Here is a 16,589-nt window from a genome sequence, read left to right on the forward strand (position 1 = left end):
ATTTGCTTTCCCAACCTCACCAATCGTCTCAGCCCCAAGAGTGTCCAGCCTTATGTCTTCTGCCGCTGGGGCTGTAGATGTGGTCAATCCTGGTTGCATGCCAGTCCCTGAACGCATTTTGGAAGAAGTTCTCTCTGTTTTGCCCTGCTTGTTTCTTCTTTATGTTGGAAATGTATCCTCAGAATGGGTCTGAGCTGATTTTCCCTGCTGGTTTTAGGCCGCTTTACACACACTTGATGCACTTACACAGAGATATCAAGACTTAGCTTTTAAGATGCTTACTAGTCGGATAGATACTTGTGCGATGAACAGGGTCTGGTGAGTCCAGTTGATTGAGCAAGGAGTAGGTCGTGTCCATTCCATATTCGGTTTTCGGAAGGGTATCTGTGCTCATTTCAAACTCGAGTTTTATGCGTCACCCCACCTCACCTTTCCCCTGAAGCAGGCATAAGTGTGTTTTCTAAAAGCGTGACTCTGTTCTGTTTGGGGATTCAGTGCATGGGGAGCGATTTTTACATTCCCTCGATAAGTGATATCATAAGTTTCTTTTTTTGTGGGACTTATTTCACTGAGGATGATCATACCTAAATCCACTCAGGATGCTGCTACCAGCCTCATGACGTGGATTTCATGGCTGAGTGACACTCCATTGGACCTACGTAGCACCACTTGTCCACTTGTCCACTTGTCTTTGTCCACTTGTCCACTCGTCTTTGTCCACTTGGCTCTTTCCTGGGATATGAAACGTGTACCGGAGTGGAGGTTCTTGTCAAGACAGCAGCCCTCAACTTTGGGGTCCCTGTGTCTGGTTGATTTTTTGATTTTCCCAAGGTCAACGCCCATGTGTGGAAGTGCCCTATGCTCTGTGGTTCTGTGTTTTACATGGTTTGGGAAAGAGGATACACTTGTGAAGATTGGCTGTTGGCCATTGACATCCCGCCCATCAGCTTAACAAGGCTCCCTTGACTCCGTGGCCTGTCCTGCCTTTCTGGTTTTTAGACTTTTTTCGCCTGGCCCTTTTGCCCCGGGGGGGGGGGGGCGAGAGATTTCTTTGTAGTGCTGATTTGCTCTCCCAGGTTGCTTGGTTGGCCAAAAAGGGCGTATGCGTTTTTTCCTGAATATATTCAGGAAAAAACGCATACGCCCTTTTTGGCCAACCGCATCATTGTCCACGTTCTGGCGCTTTTCATGTGCTATCGGGGCCATTCCGATGTACCCGTTGACATCCGTTTCCTGCAGTTCTGCCTTGCGTTCAACGCCTCTTCGTAGCCTGACCTCAATATATTTTGGGGCGATAGTTATCGTTTAGAACTCTGCAGGTTTGGGAAGTGCAGTGCCCCTGAGCTCCATTTCCCAAGTCGCTTTTTTGTGAGTGGGACGCAACACGGCTGGATGGCTTCACGCCCTATTGTCGATCCGGGGTGGCAGGCTGAACCGCTGGTGAATTCTTCTTCGTGATGGGAAATGAGAGTGACATGTGCCCGACCAAACACCTCCAGCGAGTCTCTCATTGGTTCCCCCTCTTGCAGTTCATCCTGCGGACAAATTGCAGACGGTACGAAAGAGGCATGGAAAGGCGCCGAGTCTCCAAGTGGGGAGATTGTTAGTAAGGGGGCCTGAATGGAGAACACGAGCACCAGGAGATGAAAACTGAGGTGAGTTTCAGAAAGCTTTCCCGATCCCACGGTGTAGCATCCGCTGGGTTTCCAATGAGTGCTTTCGCTGTCGGAAGATTGCGTTGAACCTGGAGAGTTGGGACCCATGGAATGGGGAGCACGCAGGATTCCTTTTAAGGGTCTGCATTTGCTTTCCCAACCTCACCAATCGTCTCAGCCCCAAGAGTGTCCAGCCTTATGTCTTCTGCCGCTGGGGCTGTAGATGTGGTCAATCCTGGTTGCATGCCAGTCCCTGAACGCATTTTGGAAGAATTTCTCTCTGTTTTGCCCTGCTTGTTTCTTCTTTATGTTGGAAATGTATCCTCAGAATGGGTCTGAGCTGATTTTCCCTGCTGGTTTTAGGCCGCTTTACACACACTTGATGCACTTACACAGAGATATCACGACTTAGCTTTTAAGATGCTTACTACTCGGATAGATACTTGTGCGATGAACAGGGTCTGGTGAGTCCAGTTGATTGAGCAAGGAGTAGGTCGTGTCCATTCCATATTCGGTTTTCGGAAGGGTATCTGTGCTCATTTCAAACTCGAGTTTTATGCGTCACCCCACCTCACCTTTCCCCTGAAGCAGGCATAAGTGTGTTTTCTAAAAGCGTGACTCTGTTCTGTTTGGGGATTCAGTGCATGGGGAGCGATTTTTACATTCCCTCGATAAGTGATATCATAAGTTTCTTTTTTTGTGGGACTTATTTCACTGAGGATGATCGTACCTAAATCCACTCAGGATGCTGCTACCAGCCTCATGACGTGGATTTCATGGCTGAGTGACACTCCATTGGACCTACGTAGCACCACTTGTCCACTTGTGCACTTGTCTTTGTCCACTTGTCCACTCGTCTTTGTCCACTTGGCTCTTTCCTGGGATATGAAACGTGTACCGGAGTGGAGGTTCTTGTCAAGACAGCAGCCCTCAACTTTGGGGTCCCTGTGTCTGGTTGATTTTTTGATTTTCCCAAGGTCAACGCCCATGTGTGGAAGTGCCCTATGCTCTGTGGTTCTGTGTTTTCCATGGTTTGGGAAAGAGGATACACTTGTGAAGATTGGCTGTTGGCCATTGACATCCCGCCCATCAGATTAACAAGGCTCCCTTGACTCCGTGGCCTGTCCTGCCTTTCTGGTTTTTAGACTTTTTTCGCCTGGCCCTTTTGCCCCGGGGGGGGCGAGAGATTTCTTTGTAGTGCTGATTTGCTCTCCCAGGTTGCTTGGTTGGCCAAAAAGGGCGTATGCGTTTTTTCCTGAATATATTCAGGAAAAAACGCATACGCCCTTTTTGGCCAACCGCATCATTGTCCACGTTCTGGCGCTTTTCATGTGCTATCGGGGCCATTCCGATGTAGCCGTTGACATCCGTTTCCTGCAGTTCTGCGTTGCGTTCAACGCCTCTTCGTAGCCTGACCTCAATATATTTTGGGGCGATAGTTATCGTTTAGAACTCTGCAGGTTTGGGAAGTGCAGTGCCCCTGAGCTCCATTTCCCAAGTCGCTTTTTTGTGAGTGGGACGCAACACGGCTGGATGGCTTCACGCCCTATTGTCGATCCGGGGTGGCAGGCTGAACCTCTGGTGAATTCTTCTTCGTGATGGGAAATGAGAGTGACATGTGCCCGACCAAACACCTCCAGCGAGTCTCTCATTGGTTCCCCCTCTTGCAGTTCATCCTGCGGACAAATTGCAGACGGTACGAAAGAGGCATGGAAAGGCGCCGAGTCTCCAAGTGGGGAGATTGTTAGTAAGGGGGCCTGAATGGAGAACACGAGCACCAGGAGATGAAAACTGAGGTGAGTTTCAGAAAGCTTTCCCGATCCCACGGTGTAGCATCCGCTGGGTTTCCAATGAGTGCTTTCGCTGTCGGAAGATTGCGTTGAACCTGGAGAGTTGGGACCCATGGAATGGGGAGCACGCAGGATTCCTTTCAAGGGTCTGCATTTGCTTTCCCAACCTCACCAATCGTCTCAGCCCCAAGAGTGTCCAGCCTTATGTCTTCTGCCGCTGGGGCTGTAGATGTGGTCAATCCTGGTTGCATGCCAGTCCCTGAACGCATTTTGGAAGAAGTTCTCTCTGTTTTGCCCTGCTTGTTTCTTCTTTATGTTGGAAATGTATCCTCAGAATGGGTCTGAGCTGATTTTCCCTGCTGGTTTTAGGCCGCTTTACACACACTTGATGCACTTACACAGAGATATCAAGACTTAGCTTTTAAGATGCTTACTAGTCGGATAGATACTTGTGCGATGAACAGGGTCTGGTGAGTCCAGTTGATTGAGCAAGGAGTAGGTCGTGTCCATTCCATATTCGGTTTTCGGAAGGGTATCTGTGCTCATTTCAAACTCGAGTTTTATGCGTCACCCCACCTCACCTTTCCCATGAAGCAGGCATAAGTGTGTTTTCTAAAAGCGTGACTCTGTTCTGTTTGGGGATTCAGTGCATGGGGAGCGATTTTTACATTCCCTCGATAAGTGATATCATAAGTTTCTTTTTTTGTGGGACTTATTTCACTGAGGATGATCGTACCTAAATCCACTCAGGATGCTGCTACCAGCCTCATGACGTGGATTTCATGGCTGAGTGACACTCCATTGGACCTACGTAGCACCACTTGTCCACTTGTCCACTTGTCTTTGTCCACTTGTCCACTCGTCTTTGTCCACTTGGCTCTTTCCTGGGATATGAAACGTGTACCGGAGTGGAGGTTCTTGTCAAGACAGCAGCCCTCAACTTTGGGGTCCCTGTGTCTGGTTGATTTTTTGATTTTCCCAAGGTCAACGCCCATGTGTGGAAGTGCCCTATGCTCTGTGGTTCTGTGTTTTCCATGGTTTGGGAAAGAGGATACACTTGTGAAGATTGGCTGTTGGCCATTGACATCCCGCCCATCAGCTTAACAAGGCTCCCTTGACTCCGTGGCCTGTCCTGCCTTTCTGGTTTTTAGACTTTTTTCGCCTGGCCCTTTTGCCCCGGGGGGGGCGAGAGATTTCTTTGTAGTGCTGATTTGCTCTCCCAGGTTGCTTGGTTGGCCAAAAAGGGCGTATGCGTTTTTTCCTGAATATATTCAGGAAAAAACGCATACGCCCTTTTTGGCCAACCGCATCATTGTCCACGTTCTGGCGCTTTTCATGTGCTATCGGGGCCATTCCGATGTACCCGTTGACATCCGTTTCCTGCAGTTCTGCCTTGCGTTCAGCGCCTCTTCGTAGCCTGACCTCAATATATTTTGGGGCGATAGTTATCGTTTAGAACTCTGCAGGTTTGGGAAGTGCAGTGCCCCTGAGCTCCATTTCCCAAGTCGCTTTTTTGTGAGTGGGACGCAACACGGCTGGATGGCTTCACGCCCTATTGTCGATCCGGGGTGGCAGGCTGAACCGCTGGTGAATTCTTCTTCGTGATGGGAAATGAGAGTGACATGTGCCCGACCAAACACCTCCAGCGAGTCTCTCATTGGTTCCCCCTCTTGCAGTTCATCCTGCGGACAAATTGCAGACGGTACGAAAGAGGCATGGAAAGGCGCCGAGTCTCCAAGTGGGGAGATTGTTAGTAAGGGGGCCTGAATGGAGAACACGAGCACCAGGAGATGAAAACTGAGGTGAGTTTCAGAAAGCTTTCCCGATCCCACGGTGTAGCATCCGCTGGGTTTCCAATGAGTGCTTTCGCTGTCGGAAGATTGCGTTGAACCTGGAGAGTTGGGACCCATGGAATGGGGAGCACGCAGGATTCCTTTTAAGGGTCTGCATTTGCTTTCCCAACCTCACCAATCGTCTCAGCCCCAAGAGTGTCCAGCCTTATGTCTTCTGCCGCTGGGGCTGTAGATGTGGTCAATCCTGGTTGCATGCCAGTCCCTGAACGAATTTTGGAAGAATTTCTCTCTGTTTTGCCCTGCTTGTTTCTTCTTTATGTTGGAAATGTATCCTCAGAATGGGTCTGAGCTGATTTTCCCTGCTGGTTTTAGGCCGCTTTACACACACTTGATGCACTTACACAGAGATATCAAGACTTAGCTTTTAAGATGCTTACTACTCGGATAGATACTTGTGCGATGAACAGGGTCTGGTGAGTCCAGTTGATTGAGCAAGGAGTAGGTCGTGTCCATTCCATATTCGGTTTTCGGAAGGGTATCTGTGCTCATTTCAAACTCGAGTTTTATGCGTCACCCCACCTCACCTTTCCCCTGAAGCAGGCATAAGTGTGTTTTCTAAAAGCGTGACTCTGTTCTGTTTGGGGATTCAGTGCATGGGGAGCGATTTTTACATTCCCTCGATAAGTGATATCATAAGTTTCTTTTTTTGTGGGACTTATTTCACTGAGGATGATCGTACCTAAATCCACTCAGGATGCTGCTACCAGCCTCATGACGTGGATTTCATGGCTGAGTGACACTCCATTGGACCTACGTAGCACCACTTGTCCACTTGTGCACTTGTCTTTGTCCACTTGTCCACTCGTCTTTGTCCACTTGGCTCTTTCCTGGGATATGAAACGTGTACCGGAGTGGAGGTTCTTGTCAAGACAGCAGCCCTCAACTTTGGGGTCCCTGTGTCTGGTTGATTTTTTGATTTTCCCAAGGTCAACGCCCATGTGTGGAAGTGCCCTATGCTCTGTGGTTCTGTGTTTTCCATGGTTTGGGAAAGAGGATACACTTGTGAAGATTGGCTGTTGGCCATTGACATCCCGCCCATCAGCTTAACAAGGCTCCCTTGACTCCGTGGCCTGTCCTGCCTTTCTGGTTTTTAGACTTTTTTCGCCTGGCCCTTTTGCCCCGGGGGGGGCGAGAGATTTCTTTGTAGTGCTGATTTGCTCTCCCAGGTTGCTTGGTTGGCCAAAAAGGGCGTATGCGTTTTTTCCTGAATATATTCAGGAAAAAACGCATACGCCCTTTTTGGCCAACCGCATCATTGTCCACGTTCTGGCGCTTTTCATGTGCTATCGGGGCCATTCCGATGTAGCCGTTGACATCCGTTTCCTGCAGTTCTGCGTTGCGTTCAACGCCTCTTCGTAGCCTGACCTCAATATATTTTGGGGCGATAGTTATCGTTTAGAACTCTGCAGGTTTGGGAAGTGCAGTGCCCCTGAGCTCCATTTCCCAAGTCGCTTTTTTGTGAGTGGGACGCAACACGGCTGGATGGCTTCACGCCCTATTGTCGATCCGGGGTGGCAGGCTGAACCGCTGGTGAATTCTTCTTCGTGATGGGAAATGAGAGTGACATGTGCCCGACCAAACACCTCCAGCGAGTCTCTCATTGGTTCCCCCTCTTGCAGTTCATCCTGCGGACAAATTGCAGACGGTATGAAAGAGGCATGGAAAGGCGCCGAGTCTCCAAGTGGGGAGATTGTTAGTAAGGGGGCCTGAATGGAGAACACGAGCACCAGGAGATGAAAACTGAGGTGAGTTTCAGAAAGCTTTCCCGATCCCACGGTGTAGCATCCGCTGGGTTTCCAATGAGTGCTTTCGCTGTCGGAAGATTGCGTTGAACCTGGAGAGTTGGGACCCATGGAATGGGGAGCACGCAGGATTCCTTTCAAGGGTCTGCATTTGCTTTCCCAACCTCACCAATCGTCTCAGCCCCAAGAGTGTCCAGCCTTATGTCTTCTGCCGCTGGGGCTGTAGATGTGGTCAATCCTGGTTGCATGCCAGTCCCTGAACGCATTTTGGAAGAAGTTCTCTCTGTTTTGCCCTGCTTGTTTCTTCTTTATGTTGGAAATGTATCCTCAGAATGGGTCTGAGCTGATTTTCCCTGCTGGTTTTAGGCCGCTTTACACACACTTGATGCACTTACACAGAGATATCAAGACTTAGCTTTTAAGATGCTTACTAGTCGGATAGATACTTGTGCGATGAACAGGGTCTGGTGAGTCCAGTTGATTGAGCAAGGAGTAGGTCGTGTCCATTCCATATTCGGTTTTCGGAAGGGTATCTGTGCTCATTTCAAACTCGAGTTTTATGCGTCACCCCACCTCACCTTTCCCATGAAGCAGGCATAAGTGTGTTTTCTAAAAGCGTGACTCTGTTCTGTTTGGGGATTCAGTGCATGGGGAGCGATTTTTACATTCCCTCGATAAGTGATATCATAAGTTTCTTTTTTTGTGGGACTTATTTCACTGAGGATGATCGTACCTAAATCCACTCAGGATGCTGCTACCAGCCTCATGACGTGGATTTCATGGCTGAGTGACACTCCATTGGACCTACGTAGCACCACTTGTCCACTTGTCCACTTGTCTTTGTCCACTTGTCCACTCGTCTTTGTCCACTTGGCTCTTTCCTGGGATATGAAACGTGTACCGGAGTGGAGGTTCTTGTCAAGACAGCAGCCCTCAACTTTGGGGTCCCTGTGTCTGGTTGATTTTTTGATTTTCCCAAGGTCAACGCCCATGTGTGGAAGTGCCCTATGCTCTGTGGTTCTGTGTTTTCCATGGTTTGGGAAAGAGGATACACTTGTGAAGATTGGCTGTTGGCCATTGACATCCCGCCCATCAGCTTAACAAGGCTCCCTTGACTCCGTGGCCTGTCCTGCCTTTCTGGTTTTTAGACTTTTTTCGCCTGGCCCTTTTGCCCCGGGGGGGGGCGAGAGATTTCTTTGTAGTGCTGATTTGCTCTCCCAGGTTGCTTGGTTGGCCAAAAAGGGCGTATGCGTTTTTTCCTGAATATATTCAGGAAAAAACGCATACGCCCTTTTTGGCCAACCGCATCATTGTCCACGTTCTGGCGCTTTTCATGTGCTATCGGGGCCATTCCGATGTACCCGTTGACATCCGTTTCCTGCAGTTCTGCCTTGCGTTCAGCGCCTCTTCGTAGCCTGACCTCAATATATTTTGGGGCGATAGTTATCGTTTAGAACTCTGCAGGTTTGGGAAGTGCAGTGCCCCTGAGCTCCATTTCCCAAGTCGCTTTTTTGTGAGTGGGACGCAACACGGCTGGATGGCTTCACGCCCTATTGTCGATCCGGGGTGGCAGGCTGAACCGCTGGTGAATTCTTCTTCGTGATGGGAAATGAGAGTGACATGTGCCCGACCAAACACCTCCAGCGAGTCTCTCATTGGTTCCCCCTCTTGCAGTTCATCCTGCGGACAAATTGCAGACGGTACGAAAGAGGCATGGAAAGGCGCCGAGTCTCCAAGTGGGGAGATTGTTAGTAAGGGGGCCTGAATGGAGAACACGAGCACCAGGAGATGAAAACTGAGGTGAGTTTCAGAAAGCTTTCCCGATCCCACGGTGTAGCATCCGCTGGGTTTCCAATGAGTGCTTTCGCTGTCGGAAGATTGCGTTGAACCTGGAGAGTTGGGACCCATGGAATGGGGAGCACGCAGGATTCCTTTTAAGGGTCTGCATTTGCTTTCCCAACCTCACCAATCGTCTCAGCCCCAAGAGTGTCCAGCCTTATGTCTTCTGCCGCTGGGGCTGTAGATGTGGTCAATCCTGGTTGCATGCCAGTCCCTGAACGCATTTTGGAAGAATTTCTCTCTGTTTTGCCCTGCTTGTTTCTTCTTTATGTTGGAAATGTATCCTCAGAATGGGTCTGAGCTGATTTTCCCTGCTGGTTTTAGGCCGCTTTACACACACTTGATGCACTTACACAGAGATATCAAGACTTAGCTTTTAAGATGCTTACTAGTCGGATAGATACTTGTGCGATGAACAGGGTCTGGTGAGTCCAGTTGATTGAGCAAGGAGTAGGTCGTGTCCATTCCATATTCGGTTTTCGGAAGGGTATCTGTGCTCATTTCAAACTCGAGTTTTATGCGTCACCCCACCTCACCTTTCCCCTGAAGCAGGCATAAGTGTGTTTTCTAAAAGCGTGACTCTGTTCTGTTTGGGGATTCAGTGCATGGGGAGCGATTTTTACATTCCCTCGATAAGTGATATCATAAGTTTCTTTTTTTGTGGGACTTATTTCACTGAGGATGATCGTACCTAAATCCACTCAGGATGCTGCTACCAGCCTCATGACGTGGATTTCATGGCTGAGTGACACTCCATTGGACCTACGTAGCACCACTTGTCCACTTGTGCACTTGTCTTTGTCCACTTGTCCACTCGTCTTTGTCCACTTGGCTCTTTCCTGGGATATGAAACGTGTACCGGAGTGGAGGTTCTTGTCAAGACAGCAGCCCTCAACTTTGGGGTCCCTGTGTCTGGTTGATTTTTTGATTTTCCCAAGGTCAACGCCCATGTGTGGAAGTGCCCTATGCTCTGTGGTTCTGTGTTTTACATGGTTTGGGAAAGAGGATACACTTGTGAAGATTGGCTGTTGGCCATTGACATCCCGCCCATCAGCTTAACAAGGCTCCCTTGACTCCGTGGCCTGTCCTGCCTTTCTGGTTTTTAGACTTTTTTCGCCTGGCCCTTTTGCCCCGGGGGGGGCGAGAGATTTCTTTGTAGTGCTGATTTGCTCTCCCAGGTTGCTTGGTTGGCCAAAAAGGGCGTATGCGTTTTTTCCTGAATATATTCAGGAAAAAACGCATACGCCCTTTTTGGCCAACCGCATCATTGTCCACGTTCTGGCGCTTTTCATGTGCTATCCGGGCCATTCCGATGTACCCGTTGACATCCGTTTCCTGCAGTTCTGCCTTGCGTTCAGCGCCTCTTCGTAGCCTGACCTCAATATATTTTGGGGCGATAGTTATCGTTTAGAACTCTGCAGGTTTCGGAAGTGCAGTGCCCCTGAGCTCCATTTCCCAAGTCGCTTTTTTGTGAGTGGGACGCAACACGGCTGGATGGCTTCACGCCCTATTGTCGATCCGGGGTGGCAGGCTGAACCGCTGGTGAATTCTTCTTCGTGATGGGAAATGAGAGTGACATGTGCCCGACCAAACACCTCCAGCGAGTCTCTCATTGGTTCCCCCTCTTGCAGTTCATCCTGCGGACAAATTGCAGACGGTACGAAAGAGGCATGGAAAGGCGCCGAGTCTCCAAGTGGGGAGATTGTTAGTAAGGGGGCCTGAATGGAGAACACGAGCACCAGGAGATGAAAACTGAGGTGAGTTTCAGAAAGCTTTCCCGATCCCACGGTGTAGCATCCGCTGGGTTTCCAATGAGTGCTTTCGCTGTCGGAAGATTGCGTTGAACCTGGAGAGTTGGGACCCATGGAATGGGGAGCACGCAGGATTCCTTTCAAGGGTCTGCATTTGCTTTCCCAACCTCACCAATCGTCTCAGCCCCAAGAGTGTCCAGCCTTATGTCTTCTGCCGCTGGGGCTGTAGATGTGGTCAATCCTGGTTGCATGCCAGTCCCTGAACGCATTTTGGAAGAAGTTCTCTCTGTTTTGCCCTGCTTGTTTCTTCTTTATGTTGGAAATGTATCCTCAGAATGGGTCTGAGCTGATTTTCCCTGCTGGTTTTAGGCCGCTTTACACACACTTGATGCACTTACACAGAGATATCAAGACTTAGCTTTTAAGATGCTTACTAGTCGGATAGATACTTGTGCGATGAACAGGGTCTGGTGAGTCCAGTTGATTGAGCAAGGAGTAGGTCGTGTCCATTCCATATTCGGTTTTCGGAAGGGTATCTGTGCTCATTTCAAACTCGAGTATTATGCGTCACCCCACCTCACCTTTCCCCTGAAGCAGGCATAAGTGTGTTTTCTAAAAGCGTGACTCTGTTCTGTTTGGGGATTCAGTGCATGGGGAGCGATTTTTACATTCCCTCGATAAGTGATATCATAAGTTTCTTTTTTTGTGGGACTTATTTCACTGAGGATGATCGTACCTAAATCCCCTCAGGATGCTGCTACCAGCCTCATGACGTGGATTTCATGGCTGAGTGACACTCCATTGGACCTACGTAGCACCACTTGTCCACTTGTCTTTGTCCACTTGTCCACTCGTCTTTGTCCACTTGGCTCTTTCCTGGGATATGAAACGTGTACCGGAGTGGAGGTTCTTGTCAAGACAGCAGCCCTCAACTTTGGGGTCCCTGTGTCTGGTTGATTTTTTGATTTTCCCAAGGTCAACGCCCATGTGTGGAAGTGCCCTATGCTCTGTGGTTCTGTGTTTTCCATGGTTTGGGAAAGAGGATACACTTGTGAAGATTGGCTGTTGGCCATTGACATCCCGCCCATCAGCTTAACAAGGCTCCCTTGACTCCGTGGCCTGTCCTGCCTTTCTGGTTTTTAGACTTTTTTCGCCTGGCCCTTTTGCCCCGGGGGGGGGGCGAGAGATTTCTTTGTAGTGCTGATTTGCTCTCCCAGGTTGCTTGGTTGGCCAAAAAGGGCGTATGCGTTTTTTCCTGAATATATTCAGGAAAAAACGCATACGCCCTTTTTGGCCAACCGCATCATTGTCCACGTTCTGGCGCTTTTCATGTGCTATCGGGGCCATTCCGATGTACCCGTTGACATCCGTTTCCTGCAGTTCTGCGTTGCGTTCAACGCCTCTTCGTAGCCTGACCTCAATATATTTTGGGGCGATAGTTATCGTTTAGAACTCTGCAGGTTTGGGAAGTGCAGTGCCCCTGAGCTCCATTTCCCAAGTCGCTTTTTTGTGAGTGGGACGCAACACGGCTGGATGGCTTCACGCCCTATTGTCGATCCGGGGTGGCAGGCTGAACCGCTGGTGAATTCTTCTTCGTGATGGGAAATGAGAGTGACATGTGCCCGACCAAACACCTCCAGCGAGTCTCTCATTGGTTCCCCCTCTTGCAGTTCATCCTGCGGACAAATTGCAGACGGTACGAAAGAGGCATGGAAAGGCGCCGAGTCTCCAAGTGGGGAGATTGTTAGTAAGGGGGCCTGAATGGAGAACACGAGCACCAGGAGATGAAAACTGAGGTGAGTTTCAGAAAGCTTTCCCGATCCCACGGTGTAGCATCCGCTGGGTTTCCAATGAGTGCTTTCGCTGTCGGAAGATTGCGTTGAACCTGGAGAGTTGGGACCCATGGAATGGGGAGCACGCAGGATTCCTTTCAAGGGTCTGCATTTGCTTTCCCAACCTCACCAATCGTCTCAGCCCCAAGAGTGTCCAGCCTTATGTCTTCTGCCGCTGTGGCTGTAGATGTGGTCAATCCTGGTTGCATGCCAGTCCCTGAACGCATTTTGGAAGAATTTCTCTCTGTTTTGCCCTGCTTGTTTCTTCTTTATGTTGGAAATGTATCCTCAGAATGGGTCTGAGCTGATTTTCCCTGCTGGTTTTAGGCCGCTTTACACACACTTGATGCACTTACACAGAGATATCAAGACTTAGCTTTTAAGATGCTTACTAGTCGGATAGATACTTGTGCGATGAACAGGGTCTGGTGAGTCCAGTTGATTGAGCAAGGAGTAGGTCGTGTCCATTCCATATTCGGTTTTCGGAAGGGTATCTGTGCTCATTTCAAACTCGAGTTTTATGCGTCACCCCACCTCACCTTTCCCCTGAAGCAGGCATAAGTGTGTTTTCTAAAAGCGTGACTCTGTTCTGTTTGGGGATTCAGTGCATGGGGAGCGATTTTTACATTCCCTCGATAAGTGATATCATAAGTTTCTTTTTTTGTGGGACTTATTTCACTGAGGATGATCGTACCTAAATCCACTCAGGATGCTGCTACCAGCCTCATGACGTGGATTTCATGGCTGAGTGACACTCCATTGGACCTACGTAGCACCACTTGTCCACTTGTGCACTTGTCTTTGTCCACTTGTCCACTCGTCTTTGTCCACTTGGCTCTTTCCTGGGATATGAAACGTGTACCGGAGTGGAGGTTCTTGTCAAGACAGCAGCCCTCAACTTTGGGGTCCCTGTGTCTGGTTGATTTTTTGATTTTCCCAAGGTCAACGCCCATGTGTGGAAGTGCCCTATGCTCTGTGGTTCTGTGTTTTCCATGGTTTGGGAAAGAGGATACACTTGTGAAGATTGGCTGTTGGCCATTGACATCCCGCACATCAGCTTAACAAGGCTCCCTTGACTCCGTGGCCTGTCCTGCCTTTCTGGTTTTTAGACTTTTTTCGCCTGGCCCTTTTGCCCCGGGGGGGGGGCGAGAGATTTCTTTGTAGTGCTGATTTGCTCTCCCAGGTTGCTTGGTTGGCCAAAAAGGGCGTATGCGTTTTTTCCTGAATATATTCAGGAAAAAACGCATACGCCCTTTTTGGCCAACCGCATCATTGTCCACGTTCTGGCGCTTTTCATGTGCTATCGGGGCCATTCCGATGTAGCCGTTGACATCCGTTTCCTGCAGTTCTGCCTTGCGTTCAGCGCCTCTTCGTAGCCTGACCTCAATATATTTTGGGGCGATAGTTATCGTTTAGAACTCTGCAGGTTTGGGAAGTGCAGTGCCCCTGAGCTCCATTTCCCAAGTCGCTTTTTTGTGAGTGGGACGCAACACGGCTGGATGGCTTCACGCCCTATTGTCGATCCGGGGTGGCAGGCTGAACCGCTGGTGAATTCTTCTTCGTGATGGGAAATGAGAGTGACATGTGCCCGACCAAACACCTCCAGCGAGTCTCTCATTGGTTCCCCCTCTTGCAGTTCATCCTGCGGACAAATTGCAGACGGTACGAAAGAGGCATGGAAAGGCGCCGAGTCTCCAAGTGGGGAGATTGTTAGTAAGGGGGCCTGAATGGAGAACACGAGCACCAGGAGATGAAAACTGAGGTGAGTTTCAGAAAGCTTTCCCGATCCCACGGTGTAGCATCCGCTGGGTTTCCAATGAGTGCTTTCGCTGTCGGAAGATTGCGTTGAACCTGGAGAGTTGGGACCCATGGAATGGGGAGCACGCAGGATTCCTTTCAAGGGTCTGCATTTGCTTTCCCAACCTCACCAATCGTCTCAGCCCCAAGAGTGTCCAGCCTTATGTCTTCTGCCGCTGGGGCTGTAGATGTGGTCAATCCTGGTTGCATGCCAGTCCCTGAACGCATTTTGGAAGAATTTCTCTCTGTTTTGCCCTGCTTGTTTCTTCTTTATGTTGGAAATGTATCCTCAGAATGGGTCTGAGCTGATTTTCCCTGCTGGTTTTAGGCCGCTTTACACACACTTGATGCACTTACACAGAGATATCAAGACTTAGCTTTTAAGATGCTTACTAGTCGGATAGATACTTGTGCGATGAACAGGGTCTGGTGAGTCCAGTTGATTGAGCAAGGAGTAGGTCGTGTCCATTCCATATTCGGTTTTCGGAAGGGTATGTGTGCTCATTTCAAACTCGAGTTTTATGCGTCACCCCACCTCACCTTTCCCCTGAAGCAGGCATAAGTGTGTTTTCTAAAAGCGTGACTCTGTTCTGTTTGGGGATTCAGTGCATGGGGAGCGATTTTTACATTCCCTCGATAAGTGATATCATAAGTTTCTTTTTTTGTGGGACTTATTTCACTGAGGATGATCGTACCTAAATCCACTCAGGATGCTGCTACCAGCCTCATGACGTGGATTTCATGGCTGAGTGACACTCCATTCGACCTACGTAGCACCACTTGTCCACTTGTCCACTCGTCTTTGTCCACTTGGCTCTTTCCTGGGATATGAAACGTGTACCGGAGTGGAGGTTCTTGTCAAGACAGCAGCCCTCAACTTTGGGGTCCCTGTGTCTGGTTGATTTTTTGATTTTCCCAAGGTCAACGCCCATGTGTGGAAGTGCCCTATGCTCTGTGGTTCTGTGTGTTACATGGTTTGGGAAAGAGGATACACTTGTGAAGATTGGCTGTTGGCCATTGACATCCCGCCCATCAGCTTAACAAGGCTCCCTTGACTCCGTGGCCTGTCCTGCCTTTCTGGTTTTTAGACTTTTTTCGCCTGGCCCTTTTGCCCCGGGGGTGGGCGAGAGATTTCTTTGTAGTGCTGATTTGCTCTCCCAGGTTGCTTGGTTGGCCAAAAAGGGCGTATGCGTTTTTTCCTGAATATATTCAGGAAAAAACGCATACGCCCTTTTTGGCCAACCGCATCATTGTCCACGTTCTGGCGCTTTTCATGTGCTATCGGGGCCATTCCGATGTAGCCGTTGACATCCGTTTCCTGCAGTTCTGCCTTGCGTTCAGCGCCTCTTCGTAGCCTGACCTCAATATATTTTGGGGCGATAGTTATCGTTTAGAACTCTGCAGGTTTGGGAAGTGCAGTGCCCCTGAGCTCCATTTCCCAAGTCGCTTTTTTGTGAGTGGGACGCAACACGGCTGGATGGCTTCACGCCCTATTGTCGATCCGGGGTGGCAGGCTGAACCGCTGGTGAATTCTTCTTCGTGATGGGAAATGAGAGTGACATGTGCCCGACCAAACACCTCCAGCGAGTCTCTCATTGGTTCCCCCTCTTGCAGTTCATCCTGCGGACAAATTGCAGACGGTACGAAAGAGGCATGGAAAGGCGCCGAGTCTCCAAGTGGGGAGATTGTTAGTAAGGGGGCCTGAATGGAGAACACGAGCACCAGGAGATGAAAACTGAGGTGAGTTTCAGAAAGCTTTCCCGATCCCACGGTGTAGCATCCGCTGGGTTTCCAATGAGTGCTTTCGCTGTCGGAAGATTGCGTTGAACCTGGAGAGTTGGGACCCATGGAATGGGGAGCACGCAGGATTCCTTTCAAGGGTCTGCATTTGCTTTCCCAACCTCACCAAACGTCTCAGCCCCAAGAGTGTCCAGCCTTATGTCTTCTGCCGCTGGGGCTGTAGATGTGGTCAATCCTGGTTGCATGCCAGTCCCTGAACGCATTTTGGAAGAATTTCTCTCTGTTTTGCCCTGCTTGTTTCTTCTTTATGTTGGAAATGTATCCTCAGAATGGGTCTGAGCTGATTTTCCCTGCTGGTTTTAGGCCGCTTTACACACACTTGATGCACTTACACAGAGATATCAAGACTTAGCTTTTAAGATGCTTACTAGTCGGATAGATACTTGTGCGATGAACAGGGTCTGGTGAGTCCAGTTGATTGAGCAAGGAGTAGGTCGTGTCCATTCCATATTCGGTTTTCGGAAGGGTATGTGTGCTCATTCCAAACTCGAGTTTTATGCGTCACCCCACCTCACCTTTCCCCTGAAGCA

This window comes from Kogia breviceps, chromosome 3, assembly GCF_026419965.1.
Source record: "Kogia breviceps isolate mKogBre1 chromosome 3, mKogBre1 haplotype 1, whole genome shotgun sequence".
Lineage (NCBI taxonomy): Eukaryota > Metazoa > Chordata > Mammalia > Artiodactyla > Physeteridae > Kogia > Kogia breviceps.